General features: G+C 39.8%; 1 protein-coding gene across 1 annotated transcript in view; it reads right to left on the reverse strand.

The window, feature by feature from the left end:
• Nucleotides 1-4,035: 4,035 nt before the first annotated feature.
• Nucleotides 4,036-15,348, reverse strand: part of Cfap91 (cilia and flagella associated protein 91) — a 64,369-nt gene continuing 53,056 nt past the window's right edge. The window contains exon 18 of the mRNA XM_021727961.3: nucleotides 4,036-5,104. The gene's annotated coding sequence lies outside the window, so the exon portion shown is untranslated. The remainder of the gene's footprint in view (nucleotides 5,105-15,348) is intronic.

Here is a 15,348-nt window from a genome sequence, read left to right on the forward strand (position 1 = left end):
CTTTTATTCCTTTGAGTATTAATTGAACTACAGCCTCAGGATACCTAGTAAGAATCGTGTTAGGAGAATAAGATAAATGTATCCACAATAATGGACCTTCTTGCCAAAATACTCCTGTAGGAATATTTTTTGTTGTTATTACAATAAATAATAAAGGCAAACTTATATCAATTCTATTCAAATGAATATTTTCCATATATATATTTCAATGATTTTTAATGCCTTTCTTGCTTCAGGTGTTAACATGCGGGGTGAATTTGGATCTGATGGACCTTTTAGGATATCAAATAAAGGTCCCAACTCTCCTGTTGGTATGCCTAGATAAGGCCTTATCCAATTTGTGTCTCCTAATAACTTTTGAAAGTCGTTAAGTGATTTGAGTTGATCTACTAGTATTTGAATTTTTGGTGGATGGACCATGTTTGAGGATAACAGAACTACTAAATAATTAATTGGAAAATTTAATTGTACTTTATCTATTGCTATCTCTAGATTATAATTTTTTAATAAGTTTGTAAGTGTGGCATAACATTCTAGCAATGTGTTTTTTATCTTTGTGTGCTAACAATACATCATCCATATTGTGAAATATTTGTAGTTTAGGATTTTGATTTCTAAGTGGCTGGGTTGCTTTGTTAACATAAATTTGACACATAGTTGGACTGTTAGCCATCCCTTGAGGGAGTGCTTTCCATTCATACCTCTGATCAGGACCTTCATGGTTCAGCGCAGGGATAGTAAATGCAAAACGTGGACAATCCTCAGGATGAATTGGAATTGAAAAAAAATCTTTAATATCTATAGCTAAAACATACCAGGTTTTTAGCAAAGCAGACAATTGAGGAATCCCTGATTGAGCAGGTCCCATAATAACCATCTCATTTTTAATGGCTCTTAAATCTTGCAGTAATCTCCATTTACCAGATTTCTTTTTAATGACAAAAATGGGAGTATTATGGGGAGATATGGAAGGTTTTATATGGCCCTCCACTAATTGTTGTTTGACCAGGTCATGGGCTGCTTGTAATTCACGATATCCGGACTATGGAACCAACCAATGTTCATCTTCAACAGATGAATGGATAAAGAAAATGTGATATGTATACACAATAGAGTATTATTCAGTAATAATCATGTCATTTTCTGGTAAATGGATAGAACTGGAGACTATAATGCTAAATGAAATAAGTCAAACTCAGAAAATCAAGAGGTTGGATGTCTTCTCTGATAAGCATAAGCTAGTATAAAATTAGTAGGTGAGAGTGAAAAAAAGGGAAATGGGGGATTTCATCAAAATAAAAGTGGGCTGGGGCTGTAGCTCAGTGGTAGTGTGCTTGCCTGGCACTGGGTTCGATCCTTGGCACCACACAAAAATAAATAAATAAAATAAAGATCAGGGGAGTATAAGGGGAGTGTAGGGAGAAGGAGAAGAAACAGGATAAGAGAAATACAATGAAATGAATCCGGCCCGATTTCCAATGTATAAATATGAATATGTTATAGTGAATCTCATCATTATGTTTATCCACAAGACCTGAAATTTAAAAAAAATTAAATAAATAGATCAGTAGTATAGAGGAAAAGGGAACAGGGGAGAGAAGAGGGGGAAGGTAAGAGTAAGTATTGGGGACTTAATTGGGGCAAAATGTACTCCCCCATTTTTAATTATGTCAAAATAAATCCTAATATTAAGTCTAGCAATTATGAACCAATAAATTTTTTAAAGGCACAGAGGGAGGCTAGGAGTATATATAGCTCAGTAGTAGAGCATTTGCATAGCATGTGCAAATGCCTTGGGTTCAATCCCCAGCACCACCATTATGACTACCACCACAAGAATCCACCACATACAAGGTTTCACCTTTTTTTGGTACTGGGGTTTGAACTCAGAAGTGTTCTACCACTGAGCTACATCCACTACCCAGTTTTAGTTTTTGAGACAGGGTGTTGCTAAGTTACTAAGGCTGGCCTTGAACTTGTGATCCTCCTGCTTCAGCCTCTTGAGTCACTGGAATTTCAGGAGAGCACCACTGCACCAGCAAGGATTCAATATATTTGAAGATGCATTCACAAACACACACCACATAAAGGAATTTCCACTTTCTCAGAATTTCTACATACACACCCACCCACCCACACACACACACACACACACACACAATTTTTTATATAATTTTTATATTGCTATTGATTATACTAATCTGGCCCCAAATCCCTACAGAATACTGGTAACCATTATCACATAGCTATCAATAAGTCTTTCTTATCATTACAGGTATTTTATTTTCAAGAGCAAATATTTTCCTCAAGCAATTAAAATAGAAGGTTACTGGTACCAGGAAAAGGTTTTCCCATCCTAGCAAACTTCAATTAGCCAATGAAAATTCAATTTTAATAGGGATTTAGAGGCTGCTTTTGCTAAAAGCTCAGACTCTGAGCCTGCAGACACCCAATGGATAACTAAAAGCAGGATAAAAACTTGGCATCCTGGCCTTTTTGTATTGTGTCTGCTTTTGCTACCTTAAACTTTGGGTCAGACCTGCTCAACTCTGCACATAGGCATGTTAATCATTTAAGGAGTGTCCGTCTAAAAACTTGTAATTCAAGGTTGATTAACCCTAAATTTACCTAACCACTCTAGTCCCTCTTCAAGGCTGAAGGCACTAAGATAAGAGTAACTAAGGTATTTTCAAGATTTGCAGAGACATCATATTCCACAGATTGTCAACTGTCAGCTTTCACAATATCCTGTTCCAGAAGCCTGGAGTGGTGTCTAGAAGTCTGCAGTCATTGCCTTAAACCTGCCAAGAACAGTGAGTCTTGCAGGTACATCACTCCACTATGAGACTGCACCCCTTCGCAGGATCCATTACCCCATGATGGGAGCAGAGATTGTTCCTCTAAACAGAAGCAATCATTTCACCATGGAAACTGGGTGGCCCTTTCAAGTGAAAGACTTTTCATAGAACCAGGAACTGAGATAATGATCAACAAGGCCACAGTTTGATCAAGGGGGTTTAATTGTGCATAACTTTTACCCCTGCCCCAATTCTTCCCATTTAAAACAGAAGCTTATGTCAGTAACCCAAAGATGAGGCTGAGGATACTTGGTGTCCCTTATCTTTCTGATATAGCTACCTACTTCACTACTGCTTTTCCCACTTGATATTTGGGACAAGTAGCTGGACCTGGTACACTGGGCCTCACTGAAGTGTCATTCCCCCTGGCCTAGGACTCTGGCGACACTACATTTCCTTTTTGCTTTGTCTGTTTAAATACAAAACTCAGTTGTAGAAAACTAAGGAAGGATAAAGGTTTTGTTTTTAGGACATATTTGAAGTTTCATTATTTATAACCTTTAAAAGGAGCCACTTTAAATCCTTTTTCAAAGAGCTTATTGATTTTTAAACTTCAGTTTGTCACTATATAGTGGGGATAGGCAAACTTTAGCCCATGGGCCAAATCTAGTCTGCTGATTTTGAAAATAAAATTTTACTGGAACACAAGTGGTGCTCATTCATTTATGCAATCTGTTGCTGCTTACGCCCTAACATAGCAGAGTTGAGTAGCTGCACTGGAGATCATTTTTAGCTGCAAAGGCTGAAATAGTTAATCTGGCCCTTTACAGAAGGTCTGCCATTCTTTCTCTATAGCATCCCTCCCACCTTCTACCTCAAAAGCTTTAACCCAATTCTCATTTTGTGTTCCTGACATTTTTTTTTAAAACTGAATTAATATAACCTGTACTTAGTTTAGATCAGATTTTTTTTTTAAGGAACAAAACATCAATTGCTTTCTTACTGGTGTAATAAAAAAAATTGCCCAGATCCTAGTTTCCTAGGACAAGATAAAGTCTTTTATATCGACATTTATTTTAGTTCAGAAACGTTTTTATTCAACTTTTCTTATTGCTCCTACTTTATTTCTTCTGATTTCTTTTTCAGAATTTCTACTGCTTGTGGGATTGGTCATCTGGGGCTAACCTTTTTGTCGTTGGCCCTTTCCTTCCCATACTATATTGGATGATTTTACAAATTTGTCAACGATATTACCAATTTTATTCTCTGTTGTGATACTTCTGTTCTTTAACTGTATTCAAATGAACATAGATTTTGTTATTGGACTTTTTAGTCTTTTTGCATGTTTTTTCTTCTTTCTCATATCTCTTTCCTTTTCTGCCACCACCCATATTTTTTCCTCGTGGTTTTTATTATTCCCTGTTTCTGTCACCAAAAGAGCCAATTCTTTTAGGCACCTGCTAAAAACACCAAGGAAAAGTTTTTCAACTTCTCTTGCTTCTTACAGAAATACGTTTTGTAAGATAGACTTTTATTCTATCTTCTATGTTGTTTGGAAAGTCTCTACACAGGCTCCTGTTGATTTTGTTGTTGATACTTTGGTTCATGTATTGTTTTTCCTATTTGCCAATGTTGGAGTGAAGAGTGAGCCAATCAACTCTGTTGCTTGTCAAGGATGGGAAGACTGACCTCCAGCAGCACCCTCTCTACGGGCACAGTGTGAATGTATGCGTTAGATCTAAAGTTCCATGGTAGGTTGATGTGCCAATGTATAAACTCATCAACATTTATTTTTTCATTCCAATAGAGATGGACACATGGGCTTCACGTTTGGGGACTGTGATGAACAGTGCCTCTATGAACATTCTTATTGTGCCGTCTGTTGGATATTTAAGTAGGAGAAGTGCATGGTGATGGGGTGATCACATTTTCAACCTCAGTATATAATGCCAGTTGTCCTACGCATGGCAAACCAAAACTACTTGAGAAAAATTCAGCAACATTTCTTTTGGTTTGATTCAACAATCCAGGAGATTATCAGAGTAAAATGTGAAAATGAGACATGTGACAATTTTCTCTTCAAGTAGAACATCTAGAAAAGCAGCAAAGAGAACAAAGCTCTTCCACTTGATTATTGTTACTGAGAATTATTTTAAATTATTGGGAGTTTAAGAAAAATAAATCCTTTTCCTCAGGAATCACATGTTGACAAGCCCACGAGAACTGTACACCTTGGGAGAAGCACAGATGCTGGAATTCTCTAGATGATTTATGCAGCTTCCTTTTAAATTTTTAAAAATCATAACCTGTAAAAAACAACATAAATGTTTAAATCATGTCATCTTTCACAAATATAATTATATCAGATCAATGCATCTGGAAAATGTAATACAATGAAATGAAGTCAGACGGCCTCAGCCATACCCTAGCTCCGCCACTTACCAGCCCTGTGGAGCCAAATGTGTCTTACCTCACTGTCCCAGTTTCCAAATTCTAGAACTTAAAAAGAGCTTTACATTGAGCAGGCTATAGTTGAAAACAATATATATACACTGTGAAATATTCAAACTACAAAAGGACATGAAAATAAGTTTCCCTGCCTCCAATATCACCTCCAATATCAATCCCCATGTTCCATGCCTACCAACAAGAACTTCCAATCTCTTGTTGATCCTTCCAGAAATATTTTGCATCTATTGAGTCAAAATAAATGTGTATATGGATTTTTACTCTCTCTCTCTCTCTGTACACAGAAGATACAAACACAATAATAATTAAATACATCATGTCTCATTTTTGTCACCTTCGAATAAAGACCATAGCTACTTAGAAATTTTTCAGTTTTATCATTTTGAACGTATGTTGTCAAAACAAGTGGGTAGAACATATTTTATCTAATGGCATATCAGCTTGATTTATAATTTTTAGATATTTTCATATACTATGAAGCTTCAAAATATACTCCTGACACAGGCCCGCAAACATCAGGCGCAGGCCTGCTTATGAATGTTCCAAAGGGTATTTTTCTGAGGAAACTTTGTTTGAGGGAAGTGGATATGCAGATGTTGGAGGTCATAAATATTGTTCCTGATTGTATTCCCATTTCAACTTGACTTACTGCTCGTATCTTTTACAATTTTATTCTTTGAATTGACAAAGATTGTTCATACTTGTCAAGTACAACATGATATTTTGGAAAGATGTAGCCAATGTGACATGGCTCATTGAGATATTTAACATGTGCATTACTTCACACACTTTGAATTTTTTGTGGGGCGATCACTCAAAATCTCTCTTGGCAATTTTCAAAACACAGTACATTGTGATTATGTATAGCCACCATGTTATACAATTTGAATTTATTCCTCCTGGAATAAATTTTGTATTATCTGACCAACACCTCCCCAACCACTTCCTCCAGTCCTTAGTCAACACCCTTCTATTCTACTTGTATGAGTTCAACTATGTTAGACTTTACATTGAAGAAAAACAATGCATACTTGTATATGTATGCTTCTTGCTTGGCTCTTTGCATTACTCTGGTATTTCTATGTCCAGTTTATTTCACTTAGTATAAAATGCTCCAGATTCATCCATGTTGTCATAAATGACAGGATTTCCTTCTTTTTTAGGCTGGATAGTATCAATTGTGTATGCATACCACAGTTTCTTTATCCATTCATCTGTTCATGGCATGTAGGTTTATTCTATTACCTATTGTGAATATTGCTGCAATGAACATGGGAGGATGGATATCTTTTCCACATACTGATTTTTATTTCCTTTGGATATCCACCCAGTTATGGGATTGCTAGATCTATTTTCATTTTGGCGGTCGGGGGGTGGGCACATCTATAATGTTTTCCATGACAACTATACTAATTTAAATTCCCACCAATAGTGTTGCAAAGTATTACCTTTTCTGTACATCCTCTCCAATGCTTATCAATCATTTTCTTGATCACAGCCATCTTAACAGATGGGAGATGGTATCATGTGGTTAAAATTTATTTGCATTTTTCTAGTGATTAGTGATAGTGATCATTTCTTCATGTACCCATCGGCTGTTTTTTTTAATATATATATTTATTTTAGTTGTAAATGGACCTTTCTTTTATTTATATGCGGTACTGAGACTCAAACCCAAGGCCTCACACATGCTAGGCAAGTGCTCTACCACTGAGCCACAAACCCAGCCCCCCATTGGCTGTTTGTATGCTTTTCTTTTGAGAAACATACAAACTATCACAGCTACAGGCCAGTTGTGCCAGGGAAGGGGGGTAGGTTGCAGAAAGACCAAAGAAAGTGCTAACAGCAGGCACAGCATAGTTTTGGGGAGTGGGGTGGGGCTTACAAAAGATCAGTGACAGCTCCAAGAAGAATTTAGTGGTGACAGGCAGAACTAGTGGCACTTCCTTCCTTCCTGGCACCTTAACAAGTAGTGCCTCCAATCCCCATTACAATACACTACCAAAAAAAAAAAAAAAAAAACCCTCCAGGCTTCATGGTGCTTTACCAGTGGCAGCTGGCTGGCTGAGTGACATCCTTTCCACAGTGCCCACAGTTCCATACCAGTTGCCACCAAGAGAGGGGTTGTGTGTGTTAAGCTGTGACATCATCAGCATTGACTTATAGTCTGTTTATATGACCAGCATCCCAAGGAACAACTTCTTGGTGTACATATAAGAAAGCAGCTTTCTATAGATGACACTAACTTGCCTTAGTCTCACTGTGCATAAGAGAAAGTCAGCGTCCTGCAAAATAATATGTGTCTGGACAGACTTGCTCTTATTGCTGTCTTAACTTGGGTAGGTTTTGCAGAACAGAAAGAGGGTATTCAGAGACATGGTGTTTTACTGTTCCCTTTTCTTTAAGGATGATATACGCCACTTGCCAGGTGCCTGGATGTCCTTATAATCTTATCCTGACCATCTTCTGCAATGTCCCTCAGGCTGCACATAAATAATACACTGAAAATCCACAAGGGTTATACAGAGAGCAGCAGAATGTAATAAGCCCTGTTACAAGAGCAAGCAATACACCCTACATGGAGCTAGCAGGAAGAGGGGAACTAAGCAGAAACAGGATCAACACCAAGTTTGCCTATAGCAGTAATGTGGGTTTGTAACTGACCCAAAGACACATTATAATAATGATCAGGGATGTACACACACATTTGGTGTTGATGATAGCATGGGTACTTCCCTTGTTACAGTCAGCATGTCTTCAGCCATTCTGTTCAAAAGTACCACCTTTGACATTTGGGTCATTTTTTCATTAAGCAAAGTCCCGCTCTGAGTGTTAGCTAAGGCAGCAGCAGAATGGTTAGCTAAAGCCTCAACCTGGAACTCAGTGGTAATGTGTGTTGTTTGTGGAGAAAGCACAGCATGTGGATAAAGTCATCAGACAGCTTGAGTTTCTTTATGTCTAGCTTTGACCAGTTCCCAATCAGCAGGAGTCATAGACAAAGTGGGAAGTATGCAGGCTTCTGTATAAGGTCCCCCCAAGTCTATGGGCTAATCCAGTTATGAGGCAGGTGTGGCCATCCATGGGAGCCAGATGCCCATAACTATCCCCGAGGGAGGGGAGGTGCTCCTGCACAAACTTGGCTTTGTCACCCTAAGTAGTTAGTGTCTTTGAGTAGGTTAAACTGCACTGATCGACAGGGGTCCAAACTATATTTACAGGGGGTGGAGAGGTGTTACTGCCATTCTTTCTTTCCATACGGAGAGAAATTTTTCTTCTCTTTTTCACCTGTGTTGTACTTTAGCCATCCCAACCCATTAAGCGGTGTGCCCCAACAAAGGCTTGGCCATGTTTCTTTGTTCTCTTACCAAGTAGAAGACATATTTGATGTCCATAAAAGAAGGTAAATTTGGGGCTGGGTTTGTGGCTCATCATTAAAGCGCTTGCCTAGCACATATGAGGCCCTGCGTTCCATTCTCAGCATCACATAAAAAAATAAATAAATAAAAGTAAAGCTATTGTGTTCAACTACAACTAAAAAATAATTTTTTTTAAAAAAAGAAGATAAATTTACATTCAACTCCACAGGGCTGTTGGTGAGCTGTGTCCATGAATGATGGGTGTTTTTCCAGCTTGACATTTATTTTTATTGTACCAAGGTCCCAGTTGTAGGCACTGAAGGAGACTAGTGGGGGAGGACAGAGGCAGCTAACTGTCTATTCAGTAATCTATTTTGTTCTGCATCTCCACAAGGGCGTTTGCCATTCTGGATGTAAATAGATTAGCTCTAAGGATGAAACATAAGATATTTTAATAGGTGTTAACATAGGCAAATATTGACTATCTAACAATACATAAACAACCTGATCACTATAAGTGAGAATAGTACAAGCTTGTGGCCCATTCCTAGGTTTACAAAACCATATTTCTTGTTGCAGTGGTCCTGTGATTTTGATAGACAAGCATATAATAATATGACATACTTTTCTGTAGGGTTTGAAGATCTTAGCTTACTAGTTTTTTTAAAAAAAAATATGTTTTTCATTCTAGTCCCTTTGCCCATAGACCTAGGAACCATCACCATCAAGTCTCTATTTGCCATTCCTATGGCCACTAGACTATACAGGTCCCTTGTGGCAGGTCCTGCCGTAGCAGCAACAGCAAATTATCCCCTGTTCCCAGTGAGTGCAGATGTGCCTCTTAAGCATCCTCATCTTTATCCAGATGGTGCTGTCAGGCAGGCACTGTGGCATGTGCTGCAGTTATGTTTATTGATGGTCCTTATGGCCAGCCATAGTTGTTTGGTCCACACTGCCAAGGATCCATCTTCCACGTTTCATGTTGTTTTAGTGGGCCATTCATTTGAACAATCAGTCCTGCTGTAGCTGGGTTAGAAGGTAAGTGGAAATTCCAATGTATATACAAATTCTCAGCCTGTTTTTGCACCTCGTGGCCAGAAGGATGTGTTCCATGAGTGTGCTACACATGGTGCCAAGTATCTGAAGTCCACGTATGGTTGCCTTCAGTGTGACCTTTTTGTAAGCATGTGTCCATAGCAGTCCAGTATGTGTGTCTGCAAACTTGCAGCCTTTTAGTAGCAGCAAGGGCCTGAGAAGCCAAACTGCACTTTTGTACAGATGCCTCCCTTGAACTGTCCACTTGCTATATGAAGTACTGGCCACGCTGCTTCACAGGATGTCAGAGTCACACAAGTACAATGTCTGAGTGTCTTCGTGGGAGCCTCCATTGCTTTGTTATGGGACAGAGAGCTCTTCTTGTTGGCCCTGTTGGCCCTTCTTCCTATGTAGCCAAACAGCCACATCTTTAGATGGCATATCTTCCAGCCATTTAATTTAGTTTATGTGTTAGGTAGCTTTTTTTTCCTTCTTTTTGTTGCTGTGACTAAAAGACTCAACCAGCACAATTGTAGAGGAGGAAAAGTTTATTTGGGGGCTCACAGTTTCAGAGGTCTCAATCCATAGACAGCAGACTCCATTCCTTAGGGCTCAAAGTGAGGCCAAACATCAAGGTAGAAGAGTATGGTGGAGGGAAGCAGCTCACATGATGATCAGAAAGGAGAGAGGTGGGGGGTTCCACTATTCAGTGCTTTCTGTTGGTTCTATTTCCGTTTTTATCCTCATTTTGTATTGAGTGCATTTTTAAATTTATTCCATTTTCCTCTATTGGTGTAGATATCATACATCTCTTTACTGTCAAGTAGGAGTTACTCTGAAGGTTACAAAATGGTCCTCAAGTTATCAAATATAATGTCAAATGATACTTTTTATCCTCCTTCCAGACAATGCAAGGGCCTTAGAACAATTTAATCCATTTGTCCTTATGTGAATCATATAATTGTACTGCTCCTGATGTTTCTGTTTCTTGTTATTGTTTTCCAACTTTCTAACTGGGATAATCTGCCTTTTACTTAAAGAACATTATTTAATACTTTCTTTTGGTAAGATCTCCTAGCAACAAATTTTCTCAGTTTCATTTACCTGAAACTGTCTTTCATTCTTGAGGAATATTTTTTTAATATGGTAAAGAGTCCTACTTTATTATACTGAAGTGGCACCCCCTTTCTCCACAAAAAAGACTTAACTGGACTTCTCCAGAAATCTTCACCCAGACTGGTTTTAGGATTGTCAGCAAAAGAGTGTCTGCAAAAGAGTTCAATGTAGATAGACTTCCTATTTTTGTGTCGCTCTCTTTTACTTGGCCACTGGCTAAGACGATACCAGCACTCCAGGTGCTGGACACCCTTAACTAGTTTTCCACGAACATATCCAGTATAGTACTTTGAAGAAATGTGAAAGCAAGTCCTCTGGTCTTGAGCTGGGGCTTCACAGTGATGTCTATATTTTTAAGATAAGTTACAATTGGGCATCATGGTAACAGCTGGCAGGGGGAGAAAAGACAGGGGAGAAGAAGTTCTCCCCTTCTTAGGTGTTGTCCTTGAAGGGTTAACTTGCCCAAAACAGTGAAAGAAAAAGCTGCTTTTATGTGAACTTCTGCAGACTGTGAACTTCTGAGCCCCTCCCTTTTCATGCTGGGTATAAAATTCTGAAACTCCCTGAACTCGGGGTTCAGGGGATTAATTGATTATAGCAAAAGCAGTGCCCTCTGAACCTGGCTGCAGCTAAATAAAACTGTTTCCTGCTATCTTCAGTGCCTTGCCTCGTTTGTCCTTACAACAATACTGTGTCAGCATATCAAATATATCATTCTGCTATTTTCTGGCTATCATTGTTTTTAATGAGAAGTCACAGGTCAGTTTAATTATTATTGCTCTTCTGAAGATAATTCATCCTTTTTCTCTGAATATTTGTAAGGTTCTTTAGTTTAAGCAGTTACACTAAGATGGATCTAAGGATGACTTTATTTTCACTTCTTCTTGAACATTGAGCTTTAATTGATGTTATGGTTTAGATATAAGGGGTTCTCCCATATCTCCTGCGTTAATATAGAAATGCTCAGAGATGAAATGATCAGATTGTGAGAACAGTAACATAATCAGTCCATCCTAGTTTGAATGAACTGGATGATAACTGTAGGCAGGTGGGGTGTGGCTGGAGGAGGTGGGTCACTGGGGGCTGCTGTGGGAGTATTCAACTTCTCTGAAGCTCCTTCCCCCTCACTCTGCTTCTTGGCTGCCATGAATGAAGCAGAAAACCTCTATCATGCCCTTCCATTACAATGTGCTTGTTAAACCACTACGCAAAGAAAAGACCACTGACTCCAATTTTAAATCAAATTAAAGCAAGCTTGTAATTCTGGCCAGGACTGTCTCTCCTGAAATCCTTGGGTTAGAGAACAGTACCCCAGTTCTCTAGGAGCATAATTTTATAGCACAAAAAAATTGCAAAGGGGGGTATATTGAGAACTTACAGATAACAAGATTCTGACAAGCATAACACAAAGGTGGATAGTAGGTTAACGATCTAAATGGTTCAGCATTTCAAGTTAGAGTGTAAATTTAGATCCCAACACCAGAATTTATGAGGCGCCACTAAGGTTTCAGAGAGGGTTGTTATCTGGTCAGGGCAAACCAGGCATGGGTGAGCTCAAAGCACGGGCAGGCAATCCAAGCAAGTTTAGAAATCACAGTAATTTATAGTAAAACAGAAATTAACTTTTCATGACTTTGTGACGAGATGGCTCCCAAGCTTAGGATGGAATTAGGTTGGGTTCATCAGTGCTGCCTCACCTGGGGCCCAAAGCAGTGGACTCAGTTGACCATGGAATCAATCTCTGAACCATGAGCCAAAATAAACTTTCCTTCCTCCAAGTTGTTCTTCTCAGATACTTTTGTTACAGCAATGCAAAGCTAACTAACACAGAAATTGGTGTTGAGAAGTGGAGTCATTGCTATGGCTAATCTAATCATGAAGTTCTGAAGCCTTTGGAGCTGGTCTGCAGGAAGAATTTGGTAAAGTTTGGAGAAGCAGTCTGGAAAAGTTTTAGAACATTGTAAGTGGAGCTTAGTGGGTAATTATGGCAGGAGCTTTGAGGCCCAGAATGCTGATAGGAATGTGGTCTATGCTCACGAAGCTGTAGAGGAAAATGAAGACTGTAGTGGGATTTGGGCAAGGGGCCATCTGTGTTCTATTCTGGCAAAGAACTTGTCTACATTTTGCCCATGTCCTGAAACTTTTAGTGAGACTCAATTTAAAAGTGATAGACAAATTAATTTGGCAGAGAAAATTTCAAGGCAGCACAACATTCAGACAGTGGGATGGATATTGCTACCAGCTTTTAGTCAGGTTACTATAAAAATTGGGAGCAGAAAGCAAGGCTAAAGGATTTTAAAAACTTGCAGTTTGGCCAGAAAATTGAAAGTAAAACTGGGGCCAAGGAAGGTGTGGTTGTTAAAGAGATTACATCCACTAAAAAGATGCTAACTACTTTGCACAGAGTCAGTAAGAGAGATGGCTTGAGGGTATCACAGGAATTTGCAAGACCACACCCACTGCAGGCTCAAGGATGTCCAGGGTAAATTCCTTTGAGAAAAAATCACGAGGGCACCCTGTTTGCACTGAAAAGTTGTTTCACTTGCTCAGTCTCTCAACCCAGGCACTCAGAGGTCACTGCTGCTGTGACCTTGGAGGCTCAAGTACAGGAGCTGGCAGAAGATCTTGGTGTATTCCTTGTAGTTCTGCAGGATGCTGGAATTAAGAGAAGATGGAGGCTTCCATCAAAATTTCAAAGGAAGGACTGGGAGGCCGAGCAAAGTACAGCAGGATTGGAATCCCTGAAGGTTGCCCTTGAGACGAGAGAGTAATGTCTGAAGCTATGGAGGTGAAGCTGAAGCCAGAATGGAAGGTGAAGCAGGAGCTAGAATGGAGACCCTAAGAATTCAGCGAAGACAGTCATTTTGACTGTCTGCACAGAAAAGCTCCCAGCGGCACAGACAGGCTAAAAGATAGCCCATGTGTACTGCAACTGGCATGGCTTCCCAAGTGTTTTGGAAATCACATCTTGCTGAGACTGGGGCAAAGGACAGTTGTAGATAATGGATGATTGGGTCAGGAAGATGGGGACTAATTCAAAGGAAATAAAATGTTACAACCTCCAGAACACGTTCCCCCTCAAAACCTGTTGCCTAGGTAACTTGTCTCCAGGGAATTTTTCCTTCCAGCAAGGAGTTGTTAATGAGCACTTCCTGGGTGGCTCCTTTCCTGTCTTTGGTTATTCCCACCTTTTGGCCATGTAGGCAGATAAGAGAAGCAGGATGAGAAGAAAGGAAACCTGGAATCTATAAAGGGGCAAGATACCGCCACACTCCCTTAGGCACCAGCACTGAACCCTATCCTCTCCAGAGAAGTCTTGAGAAACTGATGTGACTCCATTTTTTGAAAAACCAGTTACTACCTCAAGGCCTGTCAAGAGGGAGTGGGTGTGACCTTGTCCTTGGAAAAACCCACAGAACTCTCCTAGGCACATACCCACCCTCCAGAATTGTTTGTAAATAACAGGAGAGATCTCAGGCGCCTGGTGTCCCTGACTCAGTTAGGCTAGGAGAGGACCCATAGCAACCTCCTAGCAACCACCAATCAGAGTGAGACAGGGACCATATCTGAAATGCCAGGTGACCCTCCCAGTAGTTTCAGTGATTGATAACATGATTAGGCCACCCTGCAGTTTAGCATATACACTCTTGCAACCCCTCGCGGCCTAAACCAATCAGTTCAAATGTAGCCACCACGTGAACTCACCAATCATCCTTACCCAACTTGTTCCCGCCAGTGAATGTGCGAATCAATGTTAAGAGTTGTTGTTTGATTTTTCCACAGTGTGGAATGATTTAGTGTGTGATGTTGTGACACATAGCCTATCCCCCAAAACCTATAAATCCTCACTGAACTAAGGGTCAGGACTTACTCCTTGGGACCCCTTCATCGAAAATGGTTGTGAGTCTAGGCTCGAGCTTGCAATAAAGACTCTTGTGTGATTGCATCGGATTTGCTCCTGGAGGTCTATTGGGGTCCCACAAATCTGGCATTACAGTCTCTCTGTTCTGCCTTTTAAATAAATTTACTTTTTGCTCTTGCCTCAGTGTTTCTTGGGTGTTTAATTTTAAACATCAGGGGAACAAGTGTTATAGTTAAAGCAGCATCCCGGGGTTTCATAAACTGACTTCCAGACCACTCACGTATAATTGAATGAAGCCTTTATTGAAGCACACCGGTGGTGACTGACCAGAACGTAAAGCTGTTCCCCAGATCAGTCCCAAAGAATTGCAAGGGCGCTCTTTATAAGCCTGAAAACCACAAAAGGGACATTTGGGGGTCCAGCCAACGCAAGCAAGCCAGGTTACAGAAGCAGGACAGTGCAGTAAGGGGGCCAAATGCTTAGCCAATCACAATTAGCCCAATTACCCCAGTTACTGAAACAGAACCCTGTTACCCTAGTTACAGAAACCATGCCCCGTTAGGAGGTTCCATATTCTTAAAGGTTTCTATAGCAAAAGGAAAAGAACAACTTGCCCCAGTCATGATCCTTCTACTTGGCATGGTTGTTTTAAAAAATGGAGTTACAAAATAAAATGGAGTCACTTTGGCTTGACTGTCACACAAGGACCTGA

The sequence above is a fragment of the Ictidomys tridecemlineatus genome, chromosome 3, assembly GCF_052094955.1.
Source record: "Ictidomys tridecemlineatus isolate mIctTri1 chromosome 3, mIctTri1.hap1, whole genome shotgun sequence".
Taxonomy (NCBI): domain Eukaryota; kingdom Metazoa; phylum Chordata; class Mammalia; order Rodentia; family Sciuridae; genus Ictidomys; species Ictidomys tridecemlineatus.